We start from the raw sequence: 12,483 nt of genomic DNA, 5'->3' as shown, positions 1-12,483 counted from the left end.
GTCCATTGGTCGGAGGATGGTAGCCAGATGACAAGGAAACAGTGGTTCCAATTAACTTACAAAAGGCTCTCCAGAAGGCAGAGATTAACTGTGGACCTCTGTCGGAAACAATATTTACAGGAATGCCATGAAGTCATACCACATGCAAGAGAAAAAGGGACGATAATTCTTGCGCAGAAGGCAGTTTGGTTAGGGGTACGAAGTGAGCCAGTCTGGAAAAGTGGTCCACCACAACCCAGATAACTGTATGGTGGTTGGAAGAAGGAAGGTCCACAATGAAGTCCATTGTTATGTGTGTCCATGGTTGTTTGGGAATGGACAATGGTTGGAGCAAGCCGGGAGGCAAAGATCGAGGTGTCTTTCTGGCAGCACAAATTGTGCAGGCTTTCACATAATCCTAAGCGTCAGACTTCATAGTAGGCCACCAAACATGTTGAGAAAGACGCTTGAAAATCCTAGTTGAACCAGGATGTCCTGAGCGTTTGCTATCATGAGCCCAGGCTAGCACAGGGATACGCAGGTTCAGGGGTACAAAGAGGATATTGGAGGTGATGGGGGCACCAGGAGGTTTACTAGACTGATCACGTTGCAATCTTTGCAGAAGGGTGGTATTGAGTTGAGCAACCACACAGGAGGGGGACAGTCTATTAGACAAAAATGTTTATCAACTGCTTGGTAAGGGAAGTGAGTGTAGTTCACACATTTGAAAACCTTATAGTATACTCTGGTTGAGCCTTGCAGTATGTAGACAACCCTTGCATAGACACTGTGCCACTGTAATCGTATAATAGTATAACATTATACTGCGTGAACTACACTCAGTTCCCTTACCAAGCAGTTGATAAACATTTTTGTCTAGTAGACTGTGGTTCTATATATGTGTCCCTAAAAGGCAACTTTAAATATGGCAGAAGGTGGTTTCGACACTAGAAGAGCTAAGTTTAATGCTTTCATACAAGGTCAGCAGGTCAGTAACAGTAATTTTAACCAGGACTTGGGAAGTCTTTTCTCACAAAGAGAGAAACTGGAAATAAAGGAACAAAAAAATATATCCAAAAATGTTCCAGCAGACAAGAGTGTTATAAGTATAAAAAATGAACTTTATTAGGACAAATTTAAAAACGATTACAAAAATAGGCAGACTCATTACAAAACAGTTGGGAGTGAAAGTAGGTCTGACCGGTTTCAGCCAAACAGGCTGTAGTCATAGACATGTTGCACCTATGCAGGTGCAATCTATTTAAAACCTAAACGTTGGGAGTTTGTTTCTTTTATCACATCCCTAGGGAGGAGCTAAGGGTTTTAAATATATTGCACCTGCATAGGTGCAACATGTCTATGACTACAGCTTGTTTGGCTGAAAACGGTCAGACCTACTTTCACTCCCAACTGTTTTGTAAGGAGTCTGCCTATTTTTGTAATCGTTTTTAAATTTGTCCTAATAAAGTTCATTTTTTATACTTATAACACTCTTGTCTGCTGGAACATTTTTGGATATATTTTTTTGTTACTTTATTTGGAGTACTGGGACTCCAATCCTACTGCACAGCTCACCACGACTATGGATTGCCCAGCCGCGTGACGTCACGACCGGAGAAGGAGCTGAACAGCGTGTCAGCGTGGAGACCAGCTGAGCAGAGTTGGAGCCGGAAACATTGCAACAGAGACTTAGACTGAGACGCGCAAGTGGATTTCTTTGACAGAGGACACGCTAAGGGTAGTGAGTAACTACAGACTGTGCTTTATTACGGCTTGGGGCTTGCTTTTCAAATACAAGGTTGTTTATCTATAAGGGAGCCTTGCTATTTTGTACAAATGATTTTCTCCAGCCTATTATCTGTATCCTACCCTAGTCCATCAACTCAATACATGCCTGCTTGCTGCACTTACTTATTTATTATCCATGCTTGCCACTGCACCTATAGCATTTACTAACATTTGAGCGACTGGATCGATATTCAGAGCCTACCTTGAAAGAGGATTATATGTTCTGCATTTTTCAGCTTGAATGCATGTGTATAAGGGTTTGTGGACTGAATGGCTTATTATACCTAAGTGCTAATATAAGCATTTGATCATGCAGGACCTGGCTTTCCTGATACCTACAGCCTGATTAACCACTTACCAGCTACAACATCTTTATCTGCTCTATTACTTTGCTTGGCAGTGACTGCACACTACATAATATATCTTGGATACTCTGATTGTGATATATGTGAAACGGTGACATCATCCTCCAGGAATTAAACTAACTCTGCATGTTGCGATAGTAACAGCGGTCTCCACTCACGCTTGCTCATTTTCTGTCTGCATCATTTGTTTTCTGTTCTGGAAATAAAGGAGTTAAGATTATGGTTGGGACATTGAGTTTTTGCAACTTTATATTAACGAAGAGATGGTCCCTCGTGGACTACGCATGAATAAATATCCTGCTTATCCTTCTAAAAGAGAGGACTTTATGTCTGAATGGAATAATACCCTATCAGTTTGCTCCTTAACACTAATGAAACAACTGCTGAAGGATAAAAAAGTGGATCACGAGGGGGGCGGAGCGAGCCAGCCAGGGAAATGGCTGCGGCTTGAAACAGCTCCTGAGCCCTATCTGACTGAGCAACGTTAATCTACCACAACCGGGGGAAACGTTTTAGCCCAGAGGTGCTATATAGCACCATTCATAAGAGGAGCACCAGATGTAAGGCCGGAACCCACCCGAGTCATATTTTACAGCAGCTGACACGCTGCACATCTGAGCAGGCCTACCCACATCGGAACTCCGCTCAAGCCTCTGCCGCAACCTGCACCTACGCCTGCATCTAAGGAGGAGGTAAAGAGCGGGTAAAGGGCACAGCTCGATCCACAAATGGGTATTTAGCTGATCCGGCACAGAAATAGACACTGTGGGCGCGGATGTATTGCGGTCCAAAGCGTAACTCGCAACCGCAGGCCTGAGGCCCATCTATTAGGGGGACTACAATCTAACCCCTATGGTATGGAAAATTATGGGAGCGAGAGGGGAGTGCATGAAGGGCTCATCTAAATAGCCGCAGGACTTTCTAAACCTTAACTCGGCTCATACAGCTAAAAGGGGACAGAGATATATGAAGTGACGCAGCACCACAAAATAAAAATGCTCTAATCCGCTTCACATGGTTTGCTACAAGGGGCCTAACTTGCCATATAAACATGAAGGCTACTGAATTGCATATATATTGATGTTTGTTTCGCATATATGGTACAATCTACTACACAGCTTAATAGTGTTCAACGCTACACATGTTATGCCTGATAGGAGGCCTACATCACAATCTTACATTTAGAGGAGACTTTTTATGTAATCACTGCACTTTTGTATGACACAATATTGGATGACCTCAGATGCCTTGCCTAAAACACACAGTAAACATATGCGTTGGATGTAAATTCTGTTTTCCATAAACCACACTCAATTACACAGTACTGTGGGCACCCGCCCTGGCAGCTTATACCTGGGGTGAGCTGCGCGGCATAATCTACTGCTCTGGCTGGCCCCTACCAGACACCATTTAACACAGCGAGTACTCTAAGGCAGTGACTTTGATCCTAAGTAGGGTAAACATGTCCCCTAAAAAACCTAATAAAAAAGGAGCTGTACCAAAGCAAAGGAGTCATGTGACCCCCTCAGTTAACAATTTTTTTAAATCAGTAGAGGTCAAATCTACAAGCTTAAATCCTACTGAGGAGCAGGATTCTGCTGCAGCTTTCTCTTCTTCAGACTCGAACTCTGAAATTATGGCTGACACCATTACAGTGCCTAAAGCCCTATTCGAATAGCTGCCCTCAAAAAAAGATTTCTCGGCCCTAGTCCTGCAAGTCAAGCAATGTATCAAAGAGGAAATAAGTGAACTAAAGAAAGAAATGGCAGACATAGGGCACAGAGTGGAGACAGTAGAAAATACTCTGGACACCCACAATGCGGCAATCTCAGATTTACATTCAACCATCCACAAACAAAATGACGTTATACTAGGCTTGGAAGACAAAATAGACGCCGCCGAAAATAGGAGCAGAAGGCACAATATCAGAATTAGAGGTGTCCCCGAAACCATACCACCTTCAGGCTTAGAGCAATACTTACAAGATCTGTTCAACTCCCTGAAACAAACAGAGTCACCTATAAAGATTGAATTAGACAGGGCCCACAGGGCACTGCGACCAAAGCCATTAGACACGCAACCACCCAGAGATATAATTGTGCGGGTTACAAATTTCCAGGTCAAAGAAGATCTCATGAAGCTGGCTCGTTACCAACAACCTGTCAAGTAGGAAAATGCCGACCTTCAATTCTATACAGATCTATCGCAGAGGACTCTCCTCAAGAGGAAGGAACTCAAACCCTTCACCATGCTTCTTAGGAAGTCAAACATTCCATATTGATGGGGGTTTCCCTTCCAACTAATCATCCCATGGCAAGGAGATTCATATGCACCACACCAGGAGATGTCAATCAGATATGCAAGGCACTAGATATAACTCCGCCTGTGTTGGAGGAGTTAAAAGATGCACAGGACCAACACAACCTGGGGCCCAGCAGTAGCTCACTTCCTCAGAGGCGTGAATGGCAGCAGGTGCAACAAAGAAGGACACGCAGAATAAATGCAGGCAACCAAAACCTCTTACCAGAGAGAGTAAGATCCTGAGCCAGACAAGCTGTATCCTTTTTCTGCTTTTCTTGTATTACCGTAATGTTTGCAGGTTACGGTTACTACTCCCTTCTTAAGGGAAAATCTATGAAGGACTATCCCGAGATAGCGGACGATGTATGTTAACTAAGTTAATATTGTAATGCTAAAAATAGGATGCTTAAAGTTTAGAGGTTTCCATTTTCTAGTTAGTCCTCAAGAAAGTTGTTGTGTTTTTGAATTTTACTGTCATCTTTTCATTTGCAGGGGCCTACCGGCCAGTTCAGTGTTCAAGGTTCAGTGTTCAGCACTCAGTATTAAATTTAGTATTTAAATCAATGCAATACTACTACCTTACTGTTAAAAGGTCAATGCTGTGATATTTTCGTTCTCAGTCAGTTGGGAGATAAATTCTCCTTTAGTTTAGATGATGTATTCTACCCTTTCGCTTAGGAAAGGGGTAAAATGTTATAGTGTTTGTTCAATAGTAATTTTTTCTTTTTTAATGAGATTACAATAGTTCATATGCATATGCAAGTGCACTCGGAGTGTTATGGAAAGAAGAATGTGGGGGTAATATCTAGACATAGCGCCATAAAGTATAAAAATGGCTATGCTGAGTAGAGAATCCTCCCAGGCTCTTACTATCATATCCCAAAATGCGAAAGGGCTGAACTGTCCAAACAAACGTAGGATGGCTTTACTTGACCTACATAAGAAAGGGGGTCAGATCCTCATGCTACAGGAGACACACTTTAAAACCAAACATATACCTAAGTTTTTCTCATCTAATTACCTGCAACACTTTCACAGCTCCCATCCCACTAAGAAAATTAATGGGGTAAGCATATTAATCTATAAGTCAATTGCTTTTAGCAAAATCCATGTCGAACATGATAAAGAGGGTAGGTACTTATGCGTAATGGGCCTCCTCTTTGGCAAGCCTATTACATTGGTAAACTTATACGCCCCTAATAGATTCCAAAGCAAATTTATTCATACAATTACCAATTCCATTCTAGCTCAGACCAAAGGGTCACTGTTTATAGCAGGAGACCTAAATGTTCCCCTAGACCCCCAGATTGATTGCTCCAACCCATATACTAGACAAAAAATCCCGCACATGCAAAGCATATGGAAACATTTTAAATTGTTAGGGGTACATGACACCTAGAGATACTTAAACCCCCAGAAAACAGACTTTACTTTTTTTTCGACTCCAAATAAATGCTATTCTAGGTTGGACTACATTTTCATTGACCATCTAACTCTTTCATACTTTGTTAGCAGCTGAGATTAGGCACACTACCTGGTCAGACCACTCACTGGTATCTTGTAGTGTAGCCTGGCCATCAACCCCATTTAGATCTTATCAATGGAGGTTAGACGAGTCACTTCTCAAAGGGAAACGACAGGTAAAACGTTTAGCCAAACACATCAAATCCTACTTCACTATAAATAACACACCGGACATAAATTATCCCACGTTATGGAAGGCTCATAAACACAATAAGAGGAGAACTCATTAAAACTAAATCGTTTTTAACAAAAAAGAGGAGAGAAGAGTTTTCCTCCATAGCTAAAGAAATTACAGACTTAGACTACCTACACAAGCAATCCCCTGACAACACTGTCAAATTGGATAGTCTAACCTTTAAGCATGACCAATTAAATAAGCTACTTCAAATTGACACCCAGAGACAATTATTGTCCTTCCAGCAGACATTTTACAGAGAGGGTAACAAGGCAGGGAAGTGGCTTGCAAGAGCCTTAAAACATAGACAACAACGGACCTATATACATTCAATAAAAAGCAAATCAGTGAAACATATTGAAGGCACCCATAAAATTGCTGAAGCATTCCAATCTTTCTATCATAAACTCTACAACTTATTCCCAGACAGGAAAGATACTTCCCATAGCCATGTATGTCATCAGTACCTTTCCAATATACAATTGCCACAGTTAAGCGATGAGCAAAGAGAGACCTTGGATAAACCCATTTCCGTTAGAGAAGTGTTAGATGCAATACATATTTTAAAATCTAATAAAGCACCAGGTACAGACGGGTTCTCAGGCCTATACTATAAAACCTTTTCAAAATATCTTGACCCACACTTAACCTTCCTATTTAACCACATAGCGGACGGATCTAGATTCCCCGACACCATGCTACAAGCACATATCTCAGTGTTAGAAAAACCGGGCAAGGTGCCTGATAATCCTGCCAATTTTAGACCAATCTCTCTTCTTAACACCGACCTGAAACTGTACGCAAAAATTTTAGCCTTGCGCATAAACCAAATTCTCCCACAACTTATCCATCAAGATCAGTCAGGATTTGTGCCCAATAGAGAGGCAAAAGACAATAACGTGAAAGTACTTAATCTCATAGAACTTGTATCTAAGACCAAAACACCAGCCCTCTTTCTCTCCACTGACACCGAAAAGGCATTCGACAGACTTGACTGGACTTACTTACAGACGACTCTCGAACGATTCAATTTCCCAAACCAGTTCATTCAAAAAATAATGGCCCTCTACACCAATCCAACAGCGCAGGTCAGGGTAAATGGGACGCTCTCTGAGACTTTTGAAATAAGGAACGGGTCGAGGCTGCCCCCTCTCCCCGTTGCTATTTATATTATCCCTAGAACTGCTCGCAATCAGAATAAGGGAGAATTCGCATATTAAAGGAATAATAGTAGGATCTAGACAACATAAAACAGCGATTTATGCAGACGATCTTTTACTGACATTTACGGACCCCCTTAATTCTATCACACATGTAATGTCGGAGCTCTCCACCTTTGGCAGGGTATCCAACTTTTCTGTTAACATGACAAAATCAGAATTTTTACCAGTTATGATCCCCCAACAGATGTTGGAGGACATTAGAGCCCTTTGTCCCCTAAAAGGGCAAATCAGTCGCCTTAAATAATAGGGAATTTATCTGACCCCAGACAGTCAACTAACACGCAAACATAACTATGAGGAACTAATTAATGAGTTCCAATCCCTGACCTCCTCTTGGCTCTTAAAGAATATTTCGTGGTTGGGGAGGATACAAGCGGCAAAGATGGTACTGCTACCTAAAGCATTATACATACTCCAGACTGTACCGGTACAACATATCTCTAGAGAGATAGATATTTTGCAAAAAATATTGAATGATTATATTTGGAGACGTAGACCACCACGCATTAATAAAAGCACAATCTATAAAGTCCCAGAACTAGGCAGCCTAGGGGTGCCTCATCTCCATTCATATAAGCTAGCGATATCGCTCCAGCGTGTTCTGGAGTGGTGTAGCTATAGAGGGGACCAGTCTAAGGGTTGGGTGCAGATAGAAACATGTATGGCAGACACAAATCACTTAGGAAGCAAATTCTGGAACCCCCAAGCATTGGGGAACTCCACAATCTCAATGTCTTCCATCTCTAACGAGACTTGGAAAGATTGGCTACATGTTCTTAAAGCATTCCCAAAAATTTCCTCAAAATATTCTCCACTTACAAGTCTGTTATCCAACCCGGAATTCCCCCCGGGTCTCAGACAAGAGAGGAGCTTGCACACCCCCCAAGATTCTCTAATACAGATACACACCTTATTAGACAACAACAAGTTAATATCAAAGCAACAAATTGACTCTGCATTCAGTAAGATTTATATAAAATTGAAAATGCTAAAATTCCAGCTATCCGGGGGGGGGGGAGGAGCCAACCCTATAGCTGAACGGTCACATACTCTCAAAGCTCTTGCTATACTATTATAAAATATCATTTTAATGACCGTTCTAGCTCAAATATGGGGACATTATCGTGGAACAGAAAGCACTGAGGCTCTGCACACTTAGTTTGAGGGTGAGCAAAACAGGATTAGAGGAAACTCACAACCCTGGTGTATACACGGAAGACGGCAGATCCTGGGAGCAACCATCTTGTGGCCTGTGCAGCACTAGATGTGGAGAACGAGACCGGCCAAAACCTACAGCTTTACCTTTTAGACCAGGTGATCACTACACTAGGTCACTATGAAGGCTCCGGAGCGCATTATGGAGGGGATGCGTGATTTTTTAGATTGCTGCCGTGAGGTGTTTGATCTTTCATATGGGTTGGCGCCCCAACAAGAAGTGGCAGTAAAACACAGGGAACACGCTACCTACACCTCTCTTACTCTAAATGCTCTTAAGACAGAGCCCCCACAAACAACAGTACCGTGATCAACTAAGACGAATACCGATGACAAACCGACTACAGCTAAATACTAAAGCTCCTTCAGCAGCTGACCGATTTACTGTAGCGAGGCACCATGCAGCTGCATTTTCTATGGGGAGGACAGGCCCTCAAACAGTAATGGAGATACCCCACATCCATCATCGCTGGAAGCAAATATTAGGTGAGGGAGGCATGACCTCTGAGGCAGCATGCGAGACCAACATACCAGTGACTCTAACTTTCCATTGTGGGTCTCTTAATATGATGGCAGGGACACCTTTTACACCAAAGCTAGAGACTCTTCTCCTATACCAGGTAATCACGGAGGGTGAGAAGGCAACACACACCTTCATCTTGGTGAACAGAGATGAGTGCAAATGAGACAATTCGTCTTATCTTGACCTCCAGTATACTAGCCCTATCTCACAGAATAACTGCCCCAGCGATATCCAGCACTGTAGGTTTGCATTGATTCTAGGGCAGGTTAGGGACAAGCTGGGTATCGGCTAAACTGCACATAAAGAGTGATCTTTAATTAGCTGGCTAGACATTAGGGCACAAGTTAAGACTGGTATACTTCTGTTGAATATTGGTAGCAATGCCAATATTTGTTTCTCTCACCTTAAATTCGTTTATTGGTATTCTGTTACTTTTGTTTCCTGTTGTTAATGCTTATCATGTATTCCACATGTATTGATGTTTATATATATATATATATATATATATTTTTTTTTATTTTTATTTTGTACAGCTTATTGGTATGTCTTCTCTGAGTGTCTTTTAGCTTAAATCTTTTAACTCAGATCTCCTTTCTAGCACAATAGGCATTAAAAACATTATTCAAATAGCTCAGGGAGGTTAAGTGAACAACTATTTGAATTACACACCTATACATGTTACTGTTCTGGGACATAGGGCCCATGTCTTGGCAGCAGGGTTTAAACATTCCAAGTCTGTGGAAAAACCATACTTCCTATTTACACTATAATGCCTAGTTAATTGCTATGCTTTAAATTTTGGAGTTGTTTCTATTTCGCTCTAATCAGGTAGGCATTTTAGCCTGACAGTGGAAGTCTTAATTGCGGTAGGCATATATATATAGCTATATCTGTAAGTGAGGAAGGTTCCACATTTAAGTTTACAACTCCTAACCTACATCAAAAGGTAGATTACTTCATATTGCAATCAACAGTTAGCTGGCATGCAGCATTCCTTTGGTCCACTTTACTTAGCTGGTTTCTCAGATATACAGATCCAATTATGTTAAATCAGAGGTCCTTTTGTTCACTGTGTTGGTCACCCTTATATTATTGTTGGATTATTTTAGATTGCTGCTTCACAGAGCCGCTATTTGGAGGCCTATTCTTTTATAAACCTCTCACTCAGCATATACCGTAGACCTTGCAACATGATATCAGGTGATAGCTATCCCATTACTAAAATCTAAAAAGTTTTTTAAGAGCTTAAAAGTAGCATATTTGCATAGGTAGGCTGGGTAGTCTATACATTCTAGTATTCTTTAGCTCACTGTGTAAACATGATATTTCAAATTTATAGTTTTAAGCATTGCTATTTTACTAAGAGGCTAAATAGTATATCACTACTCTTTGTATCTGGTGTACTTGGCCTATTACTACATGTTTAAATCCTTAATGTCATGTTTAAATCCTTAATGTTAATATTTTATGTAACAGGAGCAATCTCACGCTCCTTCTCTTATGTTGTACTGCTTCTACACTCAAGTAAAAAACAGCAAATGGGAAGTTTTTCTCTAATTTGGCATACATGACTGTGATGTAACAGATATGTTTAGGTATTGTGGCAAAGCGACTGGAGTGCATTTAGAAGGTCTTTCTCTATGCACCAGCACTTCAGCTGCTGTACTGCTTGTGTGTTATTGTTCACGTGAGACATGAATTGCAATACTTTTAGCATGATGTGGAACCATGGCAGTTTTGTAGGTACAGAGCTAGGCTCTATTATGCCACATATACCATTAGCCTAATAAGTAACTAATTCACTTTTATTTTTCCCTTTCTCACCAATACGTTCCTGTAATTACATATATATGATTATGTTGCCCTGCAACGCTAAAGCCTGCCTACTAAGTAGTTGCCTAATATCCCATTTATTTCTCTACCTTCTCCCCAGCCCATAATAAACCTCTTAGCTCCTAAGTTATATATCTCATTTATTATATTCACCTTACCACCTCCTACCCCCCATAATAATAATGGACCTTCTATTTTAGGAGGGCTAACTATGCGGCTTATCTTTCCTATGCCGCATCCTAACTATTTATCCTTGCAATATTACCCACTCAAGAATGTTAATAAGTTCTTACAAAGTCTACTAGTGGTGTATGAAATTAATGCATCATACCTATATATCTCACTACACTTATTATACATAAGAGAGAATAACTCCTCTACAGTGTTGTAAATTTTTCAAGGTCCATGAGTGACCTCAAGTGTTCTTGGAGGATATTATACTTGCCATAAAATGAGGTTGTAACTTTTCTTTGTACTATAACATCTTTGTTGTTTTTTTTATTGCTAAGATAATCTTATATTGCAAAAATTGACAAAATGATATTTGATGTACATGGATATCTCATTGTACGTGTTGAAATCCTCAATAAAAACTTATTTAAAAAGAAAATAAAAAAATTCCAGCTATCCTGATTAGTGATTTCCGTATAAAAGAGAAATCCTTCACTAACAAAATAGATAGTCACTATGAGAGAATGAATATCTTAAACATAGTGAAACAAACAATATATTTACTTCTTGAATCTGCAGTTGATTTCCTAAAAAGTAAAGCATCTTTCTTACATAAAAAGCATCTTTCTTACATTCGTACAGTTCGGTGATCAATGGTGTGGGGTAGCGATTCTTGATGGTTATGTTGTTCAAGGCCCTGTAGTCAATGCAGGGTCTAAGCCCACCATCCTTCTTACTTATAAAAAAGAAGCCAGCAGGAGAGGAGGAAGGGTGAATAAAACCTTTAGCTAGGTTCTCTTGGATGTACTCCTCCATGGATTTGGTTTCAGCCTTGGAGAGTGGATAAGTCCTCCCTTTAGGAAGTGGGGCTCTGGAAAAGAGATCGATCTTGCAATCATAAGGACGGTGGGGTGGCAGCACGTTGGCTGCTTTTTTCTCAAACACATCCGCGAAGTCCGTGTATACTGAAGGAAGGTTTGAACAAGTCTGTATACTGGCTATGGGAATATGGGGCAGAGGAATGACTTTAGCAAGGAAACAGGAGGTACCCCAGGTGGCCAGTTGTCCCTCAGCCCAGTCGAATTGTGGATTGTGTACCCGAAGCCAAGGAAGACCAAGGATGACAGGCTGTGCTGGGGAATGAATGACCTCAAACTGCAGCTGTTCTGTGTGGAGGACTCCCACAGTCAGGGTCAGGGGTGCTGACTCAAAATAGATCAAGCCGAACCAAGGGGGGTGCAATCCAGGGTAGTTATTTTGAGACAGTGTCTTTTCTGCAGAAGATGCAATCCAGCTTGAATCATAAAACGGTGATCCAGGAAGTTTATAGCTGCCCCTGAATCAATGAAGGCTTGAGTGTGGACAGTATTCTGAAGGAAGGTAAGG

The sequence above is a fragment of the Bombina bombina genome, chromosome 3, assembly GCF_027579735.1.
Source record: "Bombina bombina isolate aBomBom1 chromosome 3, aBomBom1.pri, whole genome shotgun sequence".
Taxonomy (NCBI): Eukaryota; Metazoa; Chordata; class Amphibia; order Anura; family Bombinatoridae; genus Bombina; species Bombina bombina.
This window is presented reverse-complemented; position numbering follows the sequence as displayed.